Genomic DNA, 21,829 nt, shown 5'->3' on the forward strand with positions numbered 1-21,829 from the left:
AGTTGAATATTTCCAGTTTTCATTACAGAATGTCATTTTTGTACTTAGAAAGGAATAAGAAATGACCTAATCACAAAGCCAGCCTTGCTTTCTTTTTTTTTTACTCATTTGCCAAATTTCATTCTGCTAGGTTTTAAATGAGTTTTGATGAATTTTAATATTCTCAGTGGTTTCCCTGGTGTATGGTGAATTTCTTTTACATTTGGAATCTCTACTCTTCTTTCTCAGGAACCATTTTGGCTTCTTTTCATCTCTTCCTTATCAAGACAAATGTGAAGTGGTAACATCTGGGACATAAAAGGTATTTATTAGTAATGAAGTTCTATAGATTTTCTTTCAATTTGGTTGCTAGTCTAGAGTTAGAGTTCATCTGTAATAAAGAAAAGATTGACAGGTAGGTTTATTTCCTTGAAGATTCAAATTTAAGTGTTAGAAGATACACCTTATGTAAGAAAATATAAGATAGGTAAAAAGATTCAAACAAGTGTATACACTTGTCCTATATTATATTATATTATATTATATTATATTATATTATATATTGTATTTTATAACCCAAATGGTTTCCTTTCCTATTAACGAATGAGATACTTTTCTTTGGCTGGAGAAAGTGGAAGGCCAACATCTTTTAAGAAAAGCCCAATTAAGTTTTTTTGTTGTTTGTTTTTTATTTTTTCTCTTTCAAAAGATACTATTGTTTCTTTGAAATAGCAAAATTAATTGTTCCAGAATATGACCACAGGGGGGGTCTGTTTTAGTTTTGAAGTTTGATGTTAGATGAAAAATGTGTCTGTTTACAATTTTAACAACATTTTGAAGAGAGAGAAAGCAAATCTAAAGTAATCTAAAAGCACTTCTTTTTCTCTATATGATTATTAGAAATCAATGGTAAGAGATTTAGTTCAGCCTTTGATTTAAAGGACTGTTACCAGAAGTTAGCTATGAAACTATTTGGTAAGCCTAAGAGGTACATAACCAGTTCTAACAAGGTGAACAGGGTGTTCATAGCATCTGTATGCTAGTGCTACAGGAAATTTATCATTTTCTTCTTTGCCTTTTACTGACATATTTGAAATTATATTGATTTCAGTATGTGACAAAAGCATGCAGAAACTAATGTGTTTGTTTTGTGCAAGATAATACGCAGCCATCAAAAATCAAAACTGTAAGCATCCCTGAATAGAACAGCGAAGCATAATTAAAATACTGTGATTTTATGGTAGATTCATTGTAGAATTTATTGTCAGAAAGCATCTGGGCCGTTTCCACCAAATTTTACTGTTATGGCTCCCTTCTAGCCTGTCTATGAGTGCTTGTTCATTGGTAATGTTGTGCAAACATATGTTTAACTTTAAGTACAGAAGTAGTCTCAGAGGTTTTCAGACTGCTAAAAGTAGTTGAGTATCTTTATCTCTCCACAAGCTATAGCTATTGTTTAGGGAAATTGGCATCTCACAGGAAAATGCCTTCTGATCACATTAAACTGACAAAATATAAAGCAAATAGCTGCTTTTTGATCTGGGGGAAAACATACGAGCGGCAAATGAAATTAACCTGCCAAGCATAAAGCCAACAAAGCAAACAATTAGTTTACTCACTCCTTTAAAAGGAGGAGGAATGTTACCTAGGGAGAGGAACAAAGAGAGATGAAACACAAAGGAAGCTGAGGGATTCAGTGTTAGGCCATAGAAGAACTGCACAGACAGTTTTACTGACCTGACCCATGACAGAAATCCAGTGAAGCAACCCAGGCCCTCTGATTTTTATTGAGCTAGATGAAAACGCACAAAAGCTACACGACTGCTGTAGAAGGGCAAAGCTAATATAAACGGGCCCACTTTCCATTTTACCTCACAAACAGTAGAAAAAGACAGGAGAAAAGGTAAAACTCCTGCCCACCACCCATGCTACCCTCTGGGTATTTTCAAATAACAAACTATTTTGTTAATGCAAAGCCTTATGACAATTGGATGTTCTAGAGCTATCCCTGCACCCTCCCAGTGGCTTAGAGATTTATATAGCTTTATATATTGGCTCCTTGCATGGAAAATATCAGATTGCTTCAGGGTAGTAGGGTGTGTAACTTGTTGTCATGGCAATGTGCAGAATATTCAAGGCCCTTCTGGCCAAAGGGATTTTCCAGGGTTGTCTGTGATTGATGCCCTCCGTGACCAGGGAAATCCCTTCTGTGCTTCCAAGTAGTTCATTTTCTTGTCCTGATACAGTTTCTTGATAAGTATTGGAAGTCCTGGGACTTTCTCATTTCATTCTTTGTCAGTTCAAAGCAGTATTGGTATCTTACAGCTGGCTATGCAGGAAACTGTAAAATTACACTGAATTGTGTGGCTTTGCTTTGAAAAAGATAAATGGAACTAAGCAGGAAGATGAGTTAGGCTGCACCAGCCAAAAAACATCAGATCCTCTACTTTTCATAGTAATCCTACAGCTTTGTTTCTCAGGGAGAAGGTTTTTAGCATGCTGTACCTAAAATTTCAGACCAGGTGAGCCTTCAGTACTAAGGAATAGCTAACGATAGTCTGGCAAGCTCAGTGCTGTTCCTGGAGCTCACAGAGGTTGAAATCCTTCCTGCAAAGTTCTTGACTCAGCTGAACTCCAGCAAGACTCCATTTTGTCTTGCTTTTTTAATCTTAAGATGGCACATACCCTTGGCCACCCTCCTCCAAGGAGAATTCCCTACATCCTTTATAGATCAAGCAGGACTCCCATTTCCAGTGCAGAGCTTCTTGTTACCTTCAAGCAGAAACCCATTCTGTATGGCACCTAAGTCTGTGTGGATCTAACTTATGTTTCTCTTCATAGTACTGAATCATGGATGCGTTTTTGATGCACTGGCAATAACTGACAGCTTATAATTTAATTTGTTTGGGATTTCTTACTTATTTGAAATGAGTTAGCCACTTCATTCTTGGTAGTGTAATGGAAAAAAGCAAAAAACCCAAAACAAACCAACCAAAAAAAAAACTACCATGAAGTTTTCTATTGATGTTTGGAAGACTATTGTAAGTACTGTTTTTAATAAAGAGGGATGTGATACAGAATATGCCATATCAATATACTCCTGCAGCACAACCTTTTACCTCTAGTCAAGGTAATTATCACTATCAATGACAATATCTTTCAGGCTCTATTACAGTTACATTGCTTAAGTCTTCAGAAGGCATCCAGGGAGAATAAAGACCTAGAACCCTGTTAGTCTCTGTGTGCTGTATCCAGCTTGGAACACACCCTCCTCATTTTTTATTCTTATCTCATAAAATACATAGTATTCGTTGCAGTTGTTATTTCAGAATCATAGAATCATAGAATCATAGAATTAGCCGGGTTGGAAGGGACCTCAGAGATCATCAAGTCCAACCTTTGACCCACCGGAGCAGTTGCTAGACCATGGCACTGAGTGCCACATCCAGTCTCTTTTTAAATGTCTCCAGGGACAGAGAATCTACCACCTCACCGGGCAGTCCATTCCATAGCCTAATCACCCTCTCCGTGAAGAAATTCTTTCTAATATCTAACCTAAACCTCCCCTGGCACAACTTAAGACTGTGTCCTCTTGTCTTGTTGAAGGTCGTCTGTGAAAAGAGTCCAGTTCCCACCTCGCTACAGCCTCCTTTCAGGGAGTTGTAGAGAGCAATGAGGTCTCCCCTGAGCCTCCTCTTCTTCAGGCTGAACAGCCCCAGCTCTCTCAGCCTCTCCTCATAGGGCCTGTGCTCGAGTCCCTTCACCAGCCTGGTTGCCCTCCTTTGGACCTGTTCCAGGACCTCTACATCCTTCTTAAACTGAGGGGCCCAGAACTGGACACACCACCTGTATACTTTTCTATACATTCATAAATTTAAAAAAAAAAATAAATTAATGTATTGTTTATTCACACAGTTTTATGCCCATACTGTTGTGATTGTGTCTTGTTATCCAAAGTAAATATTTCTGACTCAGTCTTTTAATCATATGTAGAATATAATTCATGTCTGTTATAAGTATATATATGAACTTTATCCAGTCCTTGTTTGGTGCACTCTAGCTCATAATCAAAAATCCCTGAATAAATCCAGAACAGCTCTATGCAACTTGTATTTCTGGGAACACCAGGTAAGAAAAGGGGAGATGTATGTGTTAGTGGATATAGCTTGACAAAGGCACACATGCTTGCAAATATAAATATATGCTTATACTTCAGGTAATGTGATTTCAATTAGGGCTACTGAACATAAAAATTCCTTAACTTGGTATTTCAATTATGTAGCACAGTAAGTGCAACTAGGAAAGAAAATACAGGGAAAAAAATTCCTTATGAGAGAGGAAAAGTGGAACAGTAAACAATTCAGAATTTTTACTGAATTAACTTTTTTTTTATGTTTAAGCAATACAGCAAACATTGTCAACTCACGGAACTTAATTAATAGTCTTGCAGCCCTGTGGCCCTGTACTACTGCTTCATCTGTTTAAACTGCTCTATTTCACAGTAAATTCACTTTTTTGTTGAGTAATTCCTGTGCTAGCGAGGAGTTACTACTTAGTGATATAATAAGATAAATGCAGGTTTAGTAGTAGTAGCAGGTAAACCACATTAAATGTGTTATGAAACACATTCTTTGCTTGTAATACAGCCTTGCCCAGGGAGTTAAATGTGATGAGCCCTATAAAGGTGAATAGTGAGAGACACTTGGGACTCCAAAATATTTTGTAAAAGAAGATGGTGAAAAAAATGGAGACAAATACTTTTTTTGTTTGTTTATAATGCCTTATAAAAGTAATCCTTTGTTAGAGCCAAAGGAAAACTTTGACTGTCCTGTAGTTTAATTCTGGAAATAAAACAAAAATTCCAGAGGTGCAAGCATTCCATCCCCATGGAAAACAGATTAGTAAGGCAGAGGGGAAAATTGTACAAACACTCAGAGTTGCCTCAATTATTTCATACTTAAGTCAACAGGTTAATGGACAAAACCAAAGACCCGGTCCAATAGTCTTGATTTTTTTAAGTACTGCAGCAAACTTAAAAGTGGTAAAATTTATTCAAAATAGTACAGACATTAGTTCTCCAAGCTCCATCGTGAGTTGGTTGTTAATTCTGCCAGCATTACTAGTAGGGAGACAGTGACAAACATGGTATCAGAGCAAGTCAGAGACCAGCCCAGCTCTAAAGTTCTTGACTTCTAACTCTGTATTAGTTTCAGTAGTTCCACTCACTTCCATAAAAATTGTTTGCTGTTCATAGAATCATAGAATAATTTGGATTGAAGGGACCTCTAAAGATGAGGTTGCTCAGAGCCTCACCTTTAATACCTCCAGGGATGAGGCCTCACCTACCTCTGTGGACAACCTGTTCCATTTTTCCACTACCCTCACAGTAAAGAATTTTTTTCTATCGTGCAATCTCAATCTGCTCTTCTGTAACTTAAAACTATTGCCCCTCATCATGTCTCTACAGGCCTTTGCAAACAGTCCATCTCCAGCCTTCCTGTAGTTCCCCTTCAAGTACTGGAAGGTTGCTACTAAGTCTCCACAGAGCCTTCGGTTCTCCAGGCTGAACAACCCCCAACTCCCTCCACCTGTCTCCCTGGGAGAGGTGTTCCAGCCCTTTGATCATGTTTGTAGCCCTCCTCTGGATGTACTCTTATCAGATCCACATCCTTCCTGTATTGAGGGATCCAGAGATGGATGCAAGACTCCAGGTGAGGTCTTAGCAGAGCAGAGGAAAGTGGCAGAATCACTTTTCTTGATCTGCTGGCCATGCTTCTTTTAATGCAGCCCAGGATATGATTTGCCTTCTGGGCTGCAAGTGCACACTGTTGGTTCATGTCCAGCTTTTCATCCACCAGCACCCCCAAGCCCTTTTTTGCAGAGCTGCTTTCTAGAACCTCCTCCCCAAGCCTGTACTGATAGTATGGATTGTTCTGACCCATGTGCACGACCCTGCACTTGGTCTAGCTGAACTTCGTGAGGTTCACCTTCACCCACCTCTGCAGTTTGTCCAGGTCATTCTGGATGGCAACCCATCCCTCTGTCTTACTGACAGCACCACTCAACTTGGTGTCATCTGCAAACTTACTGATGGGGCACTTGATCCTGCTGTCTATATCACTGACAAAAATATTAAACAGTACAGGTCCCAGTCAAGAACCTGAGGAACACCACTGGTCACTGGTCTCCATCTGGACTTTGATCCATTTACCACAGCCCTCCAGATGAGACCATCCAGCCAATTCCTTATCTCCTGAGCAGTCTACCCATCAAATCTGTATCTCTCCAACTGGGTGACTAGGATATTGTTGGGGACTGTATGTCAAAGGCCTTGCAGAAGTCCAAATAGATGCCATCCACTGCTTTTTCCTTGCCAACTAATGTAGTTATTCCATTGTAGAAAGCCCCTAGGTTTGTCAGGCAGGATTTTCCCCTAGTAAAGCCATGCTGGCTGTCTTGAATCACCTCCCTGTCTTCCATGTGCCTTAGCATGTCTTCTAGGAGGATCTATTCCATGATCTTCCCAGACACAGAGGTGAGGCTGACAAGTCAGGAGTTCCCAGGATTCTCCTTTATACCTTTTATAGAAATGGGCATGATGTTTCCTTTCTTCCAGTCACCAGGGACCTCACCTGACTGCCATAACTTTCTATGATATCTGAAAAGTGACTTGCAAATTATATCCACCAATTCCCTCAGGACTCTGGGATGCATCATATCAGGTCCCATGGACTTGTATATCTTCAGGTTCCTAAGATGGTCATGAACTTTGTCTTCACTTACAGTGCAGAGGACTTTGTCTTGCTTGTCTCCATCTTATGGGCCATAAATATGAGAGCCATAAGGAGAGGGGTTGCCAGGGAAGATTGAGGCAAAGAAGTTGTTGAGGATCTCAGTCTTCTCCTCAGCTGTTGTTACAAGTTCACCACTGTGGCTCATCCTGGGCGGGGGCTTTCTTTAGGCTTCCTTTTCTAGTTTATGTACCTGTAGAAGCCCTTGTTTTTCTTTATATCTATTACCAAGTTCAGTTCTAGCTGTGCCTGGGCTTTCCTAACCTCTTCCCTACACAGCTGAGCAGCATCCCTATGCTATTCCCAGGATACGTGCCCCCCTTCCACTGCCTGTGTACTGAGGGAAAAGTTGGAAACAATAAAATAAATATTTAGTTCAGCTGCTCTTCAGTTTGAATAATGTAAGATGATTTCAACTGCCTATTTTATTATGTTTTTCCTAGTCCAGCTTTAAATTTCATGCATTGCTGAACTTTACACTTCTCTTAAAGCATTTTGGAGTTAACAAAGCATTTTCTGATATCCATCCAGTGCTTTCTTTCCCTTATTTCATGCTGTTACCCTTGCTTACAGTGCTGTCATGTGCCAAATACAATCCAAATTTCTGCATTTCAGATACTTCCTACTTGTAGCTTTTTTTTTCTAAATATAACCTGTATGCCTTCCTCATTTCTTCAAAATCTACATTTTGAGGGCCCTCTTTGCCTTTCTTAAGATTTTCAGTGGTATGTTTGAATGGTTTACTTGTCATATTCCCAAAGTGATGAAAGCAGATGTATTTTTTCACCAAGCCAAGATAAGGGTATTTTTTGTAATATGCATGGAAAATAGCAGTTGAATGACTGAAAATCACACTTTTTTTTTTCTTGTTATGTCTCATTGCAAAGTCATATTTAGGTGAGAGCACTGGGTAAATTACAAGACAGGAAGCCTGGATTTTCTGTCAAGCAAGAATTGCTTTGCAGTTAGGGTCATTTAGCCTCTTTGTTACTTGTTTACCTTTTCTTAGGGGTGTTGCAAGATTTAGTAGAAAAGTACTTTAAAGAAGTTTCTTATTGTATGCTCAGAGGAACTTTTTAGGTGCAAAGAAAGACAAGTATCAGCTCTGCTGGCCATTTTAGTTTAAGGAGAAGGTAGACAAGAAGAGAAAGCACTTGGGAAGAGCAAATTAAACCAGGGCCAGGAAAGGACACATTTGTTTACTTTTATATTTTCTCTTCTCTCTCACTCTTACTGGTTTCTAATCTTGTGCAGACTTACTGTCTTAAGTTTTATGACATATTGACTGAGCTTTAAGGAAATAGTTAATAGAGACATGAACTGGATAAAGTTCAGCAAGGCCAAGTGCAAGGTTCTGTATCTGGGTCAAGGCAGTCCCATGCGTGAATACAGGTTCAGTTATTCTTGAGACAGGGCAGGAACTTTATAGTCAAAATACTTACTCGAAATGCTTATATGTGTCCAAAATACCAGAGTGTGCCTAACATGCATATTTAATGTCACTGCAAAGCATAGATTTGGAAATTGTTTGCATAAATCATAAGGGACAGTAGAAATTTATTAAAGCAACTGATTGTACCCTGAGAATGAAGTGTTTACAATCATTACACTAATGCCAAAAAGGCATGTCAGCTATTTCAACTTAGAAAGGGCATCTGTTGATTTGTTTACTGGGAATTTCAAGTTCTCTTTTTACAGAAACTCATCTTAAAGGCTTTTTTGAACTAAACAATCTTTAACAGATACCTCCTTTTTTCCAGGTGCTGAAATGCAATTGTAGATGTTTCATGTGGTGTTTTCTTGATTTGTTTAAAATCCATGTTTAAAAAAATAATCTTAAAACGTGTTTAGTGGGACCTGCTCAATTCTGCATTGGATCTCATGCAGAGAACCTAAGTATTTCAGTATTAAACAACTTCCCTCTTTTGGGATTGCTGTGGTATCTGTGGCATTATAGCAGTTTGAAAGGGAAATAAATAGGCCTCCAAAGCTAGATGGATTACAGGATGGAATTATTGAGGATGGAACTGAAGGAACTGGACAAAGGAATTAGTAGTCTCATTGCATAACTGCAATGTTGCTCCCCTGAATTAGTCTAGCATAGGTTTGCCTTTTCTAAGCCCCTCCTTAAATGTCTAATACAGCCTGATTTAAGAATATATTGCAGTGTCAGGTGCTCAGTGGCCTGTGGCTTTGTCAGTTAGAAAAACAGATGAGGCACATTTTGGGTAGTGATGTTTTGTGTTGAGGTAGAGTGTGTCCTGCCTCAGAATGATTCAGACATTTGTTACATTTTCCAACTTTCTGCTTCTGCTCCTTCTGGTCCATGGGTAGTACAAATAGCTTTTGTTTTATAGTCTTAGCTAATGTTTTTTTCAAATTGCAAAGAAAGAATCTCAGAAAATTATGCTATACATCAGCAGAGACAGAACAAATGTTTTTCTTTTTCCTTCAAACTGCTCTAATGTGCTATTTGTGTGCAAATCAGTAGTTTTTATGAGGTGACTGAAGTTTGGTCTGAATGAGCTATATTTCAGATAATTTAATAATAAAAAATTAAACAGGTTTTCTCAAGATGGATAGGAAGGTCAAGTTAAAGGGTGGTTTGTGTTAACATTTGGCTGTATGAAGAGGAAGAAATACTGCTTTGTGAAATACTTAGCCTCATTACCAAAAGTAGCCCAATTAAAATATTTGCCATATGGGTGTTTTAGGGATTTCAAATAGACTTTCCTTGACTTTTCCTTGATTCAGAGATGCTCACATCAAATGTGACGCACGAGATGGTAATTACAAGGTAATTATTTGATTTTCACTAAATAGACATTAGCATTAGATTCCTTCTGGCAGTATCTATCTAGGGAACTTGATTTTATAGCTGAACACAATATCAAGATGTCTTTACTCAACTTTTTAAGGAACAATCGCCATAACTACCTCTCTTAATGTTTCTCACCATCTGTACCTCAGCACTCTGCAATGTCTCATGTGCTACTTTTTGATTAGACTGTCAGATTTGCTGCATGTGGACTCAATGCTTCCTTTTTTTCTTTTCATGAAGACTTGCAAAACCACCACTTGTCTTTTATCCTGCTCTTTGTAATACCTTTGCATGTAATCTGCCAAGATTAACTGCTAAATTCTTCTAGCACAGTCCAGGTTGACACTTGTGATTAAAAGGTCTGTCTGAATTTCCCAGTCTCTAGATTTTTGCTTGTAGGTTCAAGATGAAAAAAGTCATGATGCTTCAAAGTTTCATCTTGAAGGTAGCAAAATCAGACACATTTGTCAGGCATATTGTTTGAAGAAATGTTTTAAGATACTGAAATGATATCTCTAGATGATGTTATACCATTACGAATTTAGACTCAAATCCTAGCAGCGATTGGCTAGTTAAACTTCCTGTGCTTCCATAACATGGAGATGAAATTTACTTCAGATGGAGTTTTTGTCCTATCCAAGTTGTTGACTACAAAAGAGGCCTAGGTGGCCAGTTTGTATGTGACTGTGTGATACTAACTACTGAATGCCACACCACACTAAGATGTCACCTATGCGTAACAGTCAAGAGCTCCAATGACTAAATTCTCTCTCTTTCCCAAAGAAATGAGAAACATTTCTTTGGTAAATTAATTAATAAGGTGTTAAATGGTGTAACTTGAAATAAATCTTTAAAATTTTCAAGTATGCTTATGTTATTTACTAATCCTCTTATTAATAAGGTCTAGTAACAAATTATAACAAAAATCTTTCTACAGATACATCAACGGCAAAAGGAGGGGCAGGGAAACCTCCATTCTTTGTTGGACATGGGCAGAAACATGGTTATCAAAGATGAGGAAAAAGCTGAGGTATTTAACACCTTCTTTACCTCAGTATTCAACAGTCAGACAGGGTGTCCTGAGGACAGAGGCTTCTGGGGCTTGTAGAGAGAAATAAGAAGCTGAGTAGCTCCCCTGTAATCCTTGAGGAAACAGTTTGTGACCTGCTGAGCCACTTGGATCCTCACAAGTCTATGGGACCAGATGGGATCCACCCAAGGGTGATGAGGGAGCTGGGGAAGAGCTCCCCAAGCCTCTCTCCATCATTTACCAACAGTCCTGGATCACTGGGGAGGTCCCAGATGATTAGAAGTTGGGGATTGTCACAGCAATCCACAAAAAGGGATGGAAGGAGGACCCAGGAAACTCCAGGGCTGTCAGCCTGACCTCAGTGCCTGGCAGGGCTATGGAACAGATCATCCTCAGTGCAATCACACAGCACCTACAGGATGGACATGGGATCAGACCCAGCCAGCACGGGGTTAGGAAGGGCAGGTCCTGTCTGACCAACCTGATCTCCTTTTATGCTCAGGTGACCCACCTGGGGGATGAGGGGAAGGCTGTGGATGGAGTCTGCCTGGACTTCAGCAAAGCCTTTGACACCGTCTCCCATAGAATTCTCCTGGAAAAGCTGTCAGCCCAGGGCTCAGAGAGGAGCACTCTGCGCTGGGTTAGGAACTGCTGGAGGCCCCCAGAGAGTGGTGCTGAATGGTGCTGATCCAATTGGCAGCTGCTCACCAGTGGTGTCCCCCAGGGATCAGTGCTGGGCCCAGTTCTGTTTAATGTCTTCATTGGTGATTGAGATGAGGGGACTGAGTCCACCAGTTCTGGGCCCCTCAGTTCAGGAAGGAGATTGAGGTGCTGGAGCAGGTCCAGAGAAGAGCAAGGAGGCTGTGAAGGGATCCAGCAGAAGTGCTGTGAGGAAGGGCTGAGGGAGCTGGGGGTGTTCAGTCTGGAGAAGAGGAGGCTCAGGGGAGACCTCATCACTCTCTACAACTCCCTGGAAGGAGGGGGTAGCCAGGGGGGGTGTCGGTCTCTTCTCCCAGGCAGCTGTCAGTAAGACAAGAGGCCATGGACTTAAGCTCTGCCAGGGGAGGTTTAGGTTGGATATTCAAAAGAAATTCTTTATGAAGAGGGTGATCAGGCATTGGAATGGGCTGCCCAGGGAGGTGGTGGATTCTCCATCCCTGGAGGTTTTTAAGAAGAGACTGGATGTGGCACTCAGTGCCATGGTCTGGGAACCACAGTGGCAGTGGATCAAGGGTTGGACTTGATGATCTCAGAGGTCCTTTCCAACCCAGCTCATTCTATGGTTCTATGAATCAGTACCAGTGCAAGAGATCAGTACTTTCCGGTTTGTTTTTGAGTTTTTCATGCTTTGCAGCAGCTTACCACAGAAAGTCACAATGTGTCATTCCTTCCTGTGAAGAAAAATCTTCTTTTACATTGATGACATTTCATTCTCCTGTTAGTTTAAAATATGGTTCAACAAAAATGAAAAGCTGTCTATGACCACAACAGTGGTGAAATTTTGCATGAAGGTTAAAAATGGGGAATGAAGCCCCCAGACAGTTACAGAAAGGTGAAAGAGAGTAGAGGATGGTTGATGTAAAACAAAGATGTTCCATGGTGGGCACAGAGCAAGCAACATGAAAATGAATGTGAGAGATCAGGGGTAGCAGTTTCTGAAATTTATGTAACTCGGGGTTTTTGCAGTAATATTTATGTATTTGTTTTGATGCTTACTAGAAATCTGGGGAATAATTATGCCATTACTTCTGAGGTTAGTAAAGAAAAAGGTAGGCAATAACTTGGTTTTGTCTTTATTCAGAGTTGATAGACTTCCATAATCTTTTTTAATTTTTTTTTTTTTTAAGGGAATCAAAACAGAAAGATACAGTATATGAGATAAAGTGTTAGGTGTTATACCAACAGTGAATTATCATCTTCAAGTGTATATATCCAGATGAAACTCAGAATAAGTATGTTTTGGACTTTAGCTTACCTAAAAAAGTTATTTTTGAAGGGATGCATTTCAATGGCCAGGAAATACTGAAGTTTTTGCTACTGTAGGTCTCTTTAGGGTAATTTAGAAAGTTTATTGGAATAATTCATCCATGGATGATATTGCATAATGTGCTAAGGTTCTCATACTCACTATCAGATTTTATGGATGAATTGCTTGCCCACAGCAGTACGTTTTCATGAAGTAAAATAGAGAAATAAATTAAAAAGCTCTAACGCCAAACATCCAGAACAAAAAGATCATCAGCATTATGTAATGTATAATCACTTCATGCCATGGATATTGCAGCAGGATCTTTTGTCCTTTTGATAAAAGCAATTAGATTTTGAATTCTCAAACACTGGAATGCAGCTGAGTGTATCTCAAAGATACTGAAGTTCTTCATAGTGTTTACAATTAGATGGCATGCGTTAATTGCATTAAATACACCAGCTATTAATATAAAGAGCTATGTTATCTTCCTCTAGGAAGGACTTAAGAGACTGATGAAAAATCTTCACTGTGCTTCTAAAGAAATCTTGGCATAAAACTTAAACAAGCCAGGCTGGTTAGACTTTCTGAAACCAGTTTTGCTAGGAACTATTTTCTTATCATGTCGAAACCCAAGAAATCCAGTCTAAATACTGTTCCAGAGTACCTTTAGACTGGATTTCTTTTTTCTGAAATGACTCAGAACATAATGGTAGCTCTTTATTGTTTTGTCTAGGAAAGCCTGAAAATATTTGGAAATAAATTTGATAAAATACCATGTCAGGACTGCTGGTTAAAAGTGAAAACTTTCAGTTAGGAAAATGAAGTTACCCTCTGATGTATAAAGTTTTTAGGGCTTTTTATTGCTAGTAAATGTTAGTATCATTCTCATGTGTTGATATTTGCAAATGGAAAAATGTAAGCTTCATCTGAAATTTGAAAATTCTACTGTTTTCTAAGAAAATAGCTGAGACATAGCAATCACAAAGCAGGACTGGCAAGCTGTGTACTGTGAAGATTCTTCCAGGAGCACCCCACAGTTACTACATGGCAGAAGCAGCAAAGTGGTTGAAGATGAGAACTAATGTTAATCACTCACTATGTTAATTATATTCTGTATAGACTCTCAGAGGCTTTCCAGAAAAGGGAGGGCTGGGGGGGGGCATGGAAGTGCTTAGCTTTCCTACCACTACTTATTCCCATATCAGACTTCTAATGAAATTTGCAATAATGGTGGCAATAAATAATATATTTTCTGTTTTGCTTATTTGCTAGGGACCCTTTTTATTCTGGATTTCATTTTACAGAATATCAAACACTTCTGAGCCTCCTTTCATTCATTACCCTGCAATTCACTTGCTTGGCCACAGTCAACTCTATCATGATAATGTGTACCTCTTTATCAAATAGTATGTGTGTTGTTTTTTCCTCTTCTGCACAGCTTTCCATAGTTCCTTAATGGCAAAGCAACAGGTTGATGGGTATGAGGGGAAGAATGCTGTCATCTAATACATCAGTAATTTAGAAGAGTGCTGTTTAGAGGGGGGGCTTTTTTGTGTAGGTGTATGTAGAACTAGTTTCTGCTTTGTTATATTACAGGCCTGAATTCAGTCAGTAATGACCTCACTAGTGCCTGTTGTAATGTAATCCCTGCTTGCTGACTGCTGTTCCAAGAATAAAAATTTAAGCCAAAAGATTTAATGAAATCCTTTGGGATTAGTGCACACCAGGCCAGGGAGATTGCACATCAACCTTTTCTCTGTACTTAAACCATACGGTTTGGTATCTGACTAGGAGGGTGTCCAAGAGAGACAACTCTGAGTTCATCAATAATTTACATTTTTGTTAGTTACAAACCTGGTATTTGGGATTCTGTTGCCATGGCAATCCATCTGGGCCTGAACAGAGAGTGTTTTAAGTGGTGGTTGTATAGTGATTCACAGTGTGTGCTTTAAATCCTTTCTAAACTAATCCTCAGATCTGTTCTCTGACTTATTTGAGGCTTCAATAAAATCAATGTTGTTTGCAGTAAAAAGTTTACACTGAGCAATTTAAGCCCATAAAATATTAGAATATGCATATGATTAAGGACTCTAAACTTCATAATGTGTGACAATTTCTGTTTCAATTTGTGAAGCAATTAATAAATGCCCACAACTCCATTTTTTTTCAAAATACATTTAATTTGTTACACATTATGCAACTAGAAATTATCCAGACTCTGCACTGGTTATTAACCAATTTAAACTTAATAATCGAATGCTAGCCTCATTATCCCTGATGTCAGTTCTGTGTCTTACAGGATGTCACTCTATTCATAAAACTGTGTAACTTCCACTTCCTACCAATCTGATTTTCTCTCTTATAAATAACTCTCAAGCAGAGAATAAAACTTGAAATTCCCATTTTCATTTCTGACCCTGCTGGAGTTGGGTTTTAAAGCTGCAAAGCTAAATTCAGTAGCTAAACACCAGGTTTGTATTTTCTCATTTCACCACTCAAAATGTCAAAATGGTTTATTCCAAACCTGCCAGATGTGCTAGATAAAGGAACATCAGCAGGTTTGAAAGACAAAGAAGAAAGTCCTCAGCAAACATGTGTAGTGTAACAAGGCAACCAGGTGCCCCTAATTGCCAGGGAGTGGGCATGAGCTTGTGTTAAGCCCACCTGTGCCTAATGAGGGTGGGCCCCCACTGCGCATGAGCAGGATTAGGGGGCCAATAAAAAGATGAGGCCTGAAGCTCAAGATCACCTCAGTCCTGAGCAAGCCAGCAGAGAGGTCAGTCAGTCTTGGAGCATTGTATTACCTTCATTGCACCACTAGCGCTCATTGCCCTCAGGGTGAGGCTCTGAAGAGTCTCAAACCCGGGGCCTCGGCATTGCAGTACTGGGGCTTAGCCAGCTGCGCCACTCAAGCCTCACCCTGAGGGCGATGAGCGCTAGTGGTGCAATGAAGGTAATACAGTGCTCCAAGAGCGACTGACCTCTCTGCAGACGTGCTCAGGACTGAGCTGAGCCTGTGCTTCAGGACTCACCTTTTATTGGCCCCCTGGTCCTGCTCATGCGCAGTGGGGGCCCGCCCTCATTAGGCACAGGTGGGCTTAACACAAGCTCATGCTCACTCCCTGGCAATTAGGGGCACCTGGTTGCCTTGTTACACTACAAACACGGGCTAAGTTTCAAACCCAAAACCCTCCTGAATTTGGTTTCCCAATCTTTCAATTCTTCCTAAGAAAATGTTGTCCAGTTGTGCTCTCAAACTGTCACTAAACTATAGTGGTGGTCTGTAAGCAGCTTTTTATTGCTCTGGGGTATGGAGATTCAGTTTGCAACATTTTCCTCTGTGTTGGAAGGAAGATAGAGAAGAATATTAAAATAACAGCCATATGTTCTACCACTGAGTGTTTAGTCTACTATCCACAGACAAAAATTGTTTCTTCATGGAGTTTGTAAAAGATGAGATGGTTCTTCCTGGTTGTAAAAGTAGTAATAGAATAAAGAATCTGCAGATGGCCAAAGAGATCTTGAGAAATCTTTAATTACCAAGCAACTTCCTTTTTGTCTTTTATATTGCGTTTCACAATGAATGGTAAAGCTTGTGATAGAAGTAGCATATTTTTGCTGGGGTTCTGTAATGCTAAAAACATTCTTTGTCACCTGAAATAAATGTAAATCTACTCTGTTTCTGTATGAGTTAAACAAAAGTTTCCTGAGAAAAAACGTAAGGGATCTCTTCCAGGGAATAGGTTTTATTTTCCCGAGCAAAGATACTAATGTATATTCTTAAATGCAGTGTGGCTGACTGGTCTTTGTTCACTTTAGAAGTCCAGTTTTTCTACTCCATCTTAATGGAACTGCTTCTGTAATTGGTTATCACTAAAGGTAACTGGAAACAGAACCTAGAATGAAAAAAAAAAGGGGGGGGGGGGGGGGCGGTTAATTGCTTTTGTATATCCAAAGGAGTAATTGTGATAAAAGTTGCAGATAATTTACATAATTACTTACCCTAAAGTTACAATATCTGTATTACAGTATCTGTAGATACCATTTGTAAAATAGAGATTTCTCTTCAAAGAGATATTACAGGATGTATTCAGGCATATTGAAATGTGTTTCTTTTGATATTTCCAATGGTTTCATTAGGAAAAGTCTTCCCTTGCAAATATTACTGAAATGAAAAGCAAGCCGTGGAAGATACCAGTGATATGACAGATGCTATTTTTATCTCTGGAAATATAGTTGTCACTGCAGGGGATCTCTTGCACTTGAGACTCACAGGAGTCCATTACTATGGGTGAATGAAGTAATCATGCAACACATCTCATAAAAAATAGCCTGTGTTTGATAGTAAGTGATAGGAACACCGCTGGATTTCTCTGGCGACTCTTGATCTTTCTCTAGAAATGTAAATCTTTCCTGTTTATTTCTCTCTATATATTTTATCTCCTGAAAGCATTGCAGAGACTACTGGTATTTAGTGTCCTTGATTGCTTTTGATTTTTACTGATTGGTTTTTACTTGTTTATTCCAGGTCTGTATTTATGTTTTTATATATTTCGGAAACTTCCTCTGTCAGAACAGGTGGACTGTCCCTGTTTGTATTTAATGAACCGCCACACCTAAGGTTTCACTTAAATTTGCTTCTCCAAACTAGCACAGAACCTGCATTTCTATTCACTTATTTTCAATTAATACTCAAGTAAACATCTGTCTTGCCTTTCCATTTTTGGTCTGTGCAGCAGTAGGAAACAGTTAATCTTTTGAAAGGCTCAGTAATAATATGACACAGCGTGATACAGACACTTTAGATAAACAAGGGAAGATTGAGACAGACTACTGCAGAGTAGGTGTAACTATGTGTGATAATTTTTTTAAGGCACTTGCAGCTATTTCTATTCAAATGCAAGATGTACAGAGAGATCTGAACCACAACCCTGTCTCTGAACCCTGGGAGGAGGTTGGGGTTAGAACTTTTAATTCAGACCTTTCTCTGAGCATGCCTGAGTTTCAGATCCTTCAGCTTGGGAGGGCTGGGAATGGCAGGGGGCAAGGAGAGGCAGACTTTTAGTTGAACAAATTCAAGAAGTATTGGAGAACAGTAGTTCAGATTAGGTTATGTCGTGGTCTATACCAGGACATTTTATACAGCTGTTCCGGAGTACCAAGCTATATGAGGCGATCTAAGACTATTATCAGATGTGTTACAAACTCTGGGAAAGAAGTTGATCCCAACACCATGTTTTGTACCAGGATCCAAATTATTCTAAACCCTTTCAAAATAAGGTTTTCACATAATTGTTCAGCTAACTCTGCATTGTTCAAGTGCTCCCCAACTCCTCACTGATGTCTAGGACATCACAAAATAGGCTGTTGGATGGAATTGCGATTGGCAACATCATAGATATTGACAGAACTATACAGAAGGCAGTATAAATTGCTAAATGTATTATTAAATAACTAAAAGTGAAAGAAAATTTCTATTTTTAATCAGTTGTGTTATGAATCCTTTATTATTTGAGTCGTGAAAGATAGCAGCCTAGCTATTTTAGGGTGAGATGCTAGAAGGAATAATGTTTTGCCTGTTTTAAAGACTAGAGTAAAGGTTGATGTGATACAGTTTGACAGATTTATATAACAGCAGTTTCATTTTCTTCTGACAAAGTTGATGTAAAAATAAAAATATATTTACCTATCTTGGTAACTGTACACTTGGCTCCCTTTTTAACTGCATCAAAGTTGGTTGTCTTTATATTTCAATTTGATCTTGTTTGCTCTTTCACGTCAATGTCACCCTTATTGCAACTCTTGACTGCCTATCAGTCCAAATTTTCTTCCTTCTCTCATGCAACTTTTATTCATGAAAATTATTAACAGTAAAAGTATACAAAGCCAGCACAGTTACTTGAAATCCTTCCTTAAAACTCACCTGTGCTGGGATGCCCATAAACTGCCCAAGAAAGGCTAAGTTTCAGCTGGTGTGATCCGTGCTTATTGTGCTAATTGTCTGCATGAACCATTGGGACTGAGGTATCAAACACCTCTCTGCAACGTGTCCCACTCTCCTCCAGTAAAGGTGGGAGAGGCTGTGGCTCTCATTGGAGGTACCCATTGTTTCTTCCTTGACTCCTGAGTCTAATGAGCTCTAATACAGCATGAGAATTAAATTTTGATCAGAGGATTGCCAGCCTCACAGGTATGAAAGCTTCCCTGAACTGGGGAGAGCTGCAGGTGCTCAGACACAACTCAGTTACATCAGTTGATGCAAGATTTCTAAAGAGATTTGTTCCCTGAACCTATGGATTTGCCATCTCTGCTACTTTTGTGGTACCTAAGATTGGAAAACGTGGTCTTTTAAGGAAAAAGAGTGATGTAGATTGCCTCTTCTGAATGCATTCACAAAAACCCAAGGTTTAAAATCTTGTAGTAAACCAAAACTGTATATTAAAATGGCAAACTTCTGTGGCACAAATAAAACTTGGTAATTTATTTTATATAGATGATTAATGTATTGATTTGTTTTCCTTACAGAAACGTCAAGAGCCTGAATAAAAGAAGAGTTAAGCACACAGTGTATTGAGAAACGTAAGTGACCAGATTACATAGTCTGAAACTAAACATTATTTGTACTTCAATTTTTTTTGGTATTTTTCTATGTTCACCGTTCTTTTAACATGTGTAAGGAATTAGTGCAGTGAGCATTTCTGACATTTATGGGGTAGACTCTTATTAACCCTATAATCATTTTAGGCTAGAGACTCAGATAATCCACATTTGTCTTCATTGATGCCCATCCTGAAAATACTCTCTTGTTTCTTCTCAGCAATAGTGAATTGTTACACTAGAAGGTACTAAGATAAAAATAGTATTACACTAACATTTGCTCATACATGATACTTTGTAGAAACACTTAGTTTTATCAGCATAGCTCAGATCCTCTTGGGTTGGGACATGAGTTAAGAGTTTGATGGCTCTGTGTTAAGCACTGACTAATTGTTCCCAAATGCCCTGGTCAGAGCTGTGCTGTTCCTTGCACAGTGTGATCAGTCCCAGTGCACGGCTGCACTGGCCTTTGCTAGCAACAGTTTATTATATGTCAAGAAAATAAGACTGCTTGCTGAGACAAGAAAATGATTGTGGATGACATTTTTTATGTTGTCCTTGATATTGTCCTATTCTCAGGCTGCTGGTGAATTACCAGTCATGATACAGTAGAGGACAGATACTGCTTTTATACTTGCATATCCTAATTAATATGCTCTGGAAAATGTAGCAGGGTGTATGCGTGTTCTGCATTGAACTGGGTATTGAAAAGTGGCAGAGAACCAAAGTGGGTGAAAAGTGTGTTAAGGCATTTCTATTTAACAGTTCCAACAAAACAGTTCTTCTGTGCTGGGTGCTAATAGAGCCTGCCTTTTTGTGGCAGAAGATTGTGGACAGTAAGTAATGAAAAGAGAGTATGTGCTCTTCAGCACCATTCTGCTTATAGAATATACAATTGACTCTGTACCTGCAGTAGAATTGAAGGCATTTTATTGTCATATACAATACCTCTATTCACTTAGCCAAACTGGTGTATGGAAGAGACTAGTTTTGGATAGAAATGAATCTTGAATACATTTTTTCAATCAGTAAAAATAAAAATCTGTGCAAAAGATTATGTATTAATTGCAAATAGCCCAGTATCTCTCTGGGCAACCAAGTTCAGTGATGGGTTTTAACATTATGTTTCATCAAGCAACATGAAAGGAAATGTGTAATTTTTTACTAAAGCTAAGGGCAACATCATGCTTTAAAAATCTTTCTGGTTTCTTTATACAGTGTACTAAACTGTGCTACCATTAGGCATATTTAAGAATAAAATGAATCATGTATATTCCAGACAATCACTAGGAAAAAAAAGAGAAAAAACTCCTATTTTTTCTGTCTATTCCTCTTAACTTTCCACTGCCACTTCTGTCAATCATACCTTGCTTTCATTTTCTCTTCTTTCCCCTTGTGACTCTTGTGGTTTATATTCCCTACATGCTATAACACCTCTCTTTACCATTTATCTTTCCAATCTTTTACCTACACAGCTCATCCACTCCAATTTCATACTTTCTTTTCACATCTCCCACTCAGGACCATTCTTCTCTTCATTTTGGCAGAGTTGCATTGTGGAACATTTCCAGTGTTTGGCAGATTTTGAGCTTGTTATTTCTAGTATCAAATAGGTATTCTGGAGACCAAGTATTAGTACTATAAGCATTAGTAGGATTGTCAGGTAATAATGCAGAGCATAATGCCAATTATCTATATTTAAGCAATTTGTGAAGGGTTGCAACACATTGTAATGAGGTGCTGCAATTTTTATTTAACATGCAGTGCCCAGGTGGCCAAGAAGGCCAATGGCATCCTGGCCTGTATCAGGAACAGTGTGGCCAGCAGGTCCAAGGAAGTGATTCTGCCCCTGTACTCAGCTCTGGTGAGGCCACAGCTTGAGTCCTGTGTCCAGTTCTGGGCCCCTCAGTTCAGGAAGGAGATTGAGGTGCTGGAGCAGGTCCAGAGAAGAGCAAGAAGGCTGTGAAGGGATCCAGCACAAGTCCTGTGAGGAAGGGCTGAGGGAGCTGGGGCTGTTCAGCCTGGAGAAGAGGAGGCTCAGGGGAGACCTCATCACTCTCTACAACACCCTGAAACGAGGGTGTAGCCAGGGGGGGGTTGGTCTCTTCTCCCAGGCAGCTCCCAGTAAGACAAGAGGGCAATGGACTTAAGCTCTGCCAGGGGAGGTTTAGGTTGGATATGAGGAAGACATTCTTTACAGAGAGGGTGATCAGGCATTGGAATGGGCTGCCCAGGGAAGTAGTGGATTCTCCATCCCTGGAGATATTTAAAAAGAGACTGGATGTGGCACTCAGTGCCATGGTCTAGCAACCACAACAGTGGTTCAAGGGTTGGACTCGATGATCTCTGAGGTCCCTTCCAACCCAGTCAATACTATGATTCTGTATTGCAGAACATTTAGAAGCTGTTATTTAATGCACAGGATACCTTCAACCAAAACCTCTTTTCTCCCAGATCTTAAGTATTGGCAGCGGATGACTGATAGTTACATGCATAAATATTGGCAATTCCAAGCAAGTTGTGTAATCCAGCTGATGTAGGTATGTCACAGCTTAGCAGCTTGGGTGGACCAAAAACCTAGGGACAGAATTCTTCTTCTCTATTCCACTGTTTCCCCCTCTCTCCCCCCTCCACAAAGGGAA

At 39.4% G+C, this 21,829-nt stretch overlaps 1 protein-coding gene across 1 annotated transcript in view; it reads left to right on the plus strand.

Moving 5' to 3' along the window:
* The first annotated feature begins 225 nt into the window (after positions 1-225).
* Positions 226-21,829, plus strand: part of SYT1 (synaptotagmin 1) — a 252,111-nt gene continuing 230,507 nt past the window's right edge. The window contains exons 1-2 of the mRNA XM_008502538.2: positions 226-301; positions 19,116-19,169. The gene's annotated coding sequence lies outside the window, so the exon portion shown is untranslated. The remainder of the gene's footprint in view (positions 302-19,115; positions 19,170-21,829) is intronic.

This window comes from Calypte anna, chromosome 1 (assembly GCF_003957555.1).
Source record: "Calypte anna isolate BGI_N300 chromosome 1, bCalAnn1_v1.p, whole genome shotgun sequence".
Taxonomy (NCBI): domain Eukaryota; kingdom Metazoa; phylum Chordata; class Aves; order Apodiformes; family Trochilidae; genus Calypte; species Calypte anna.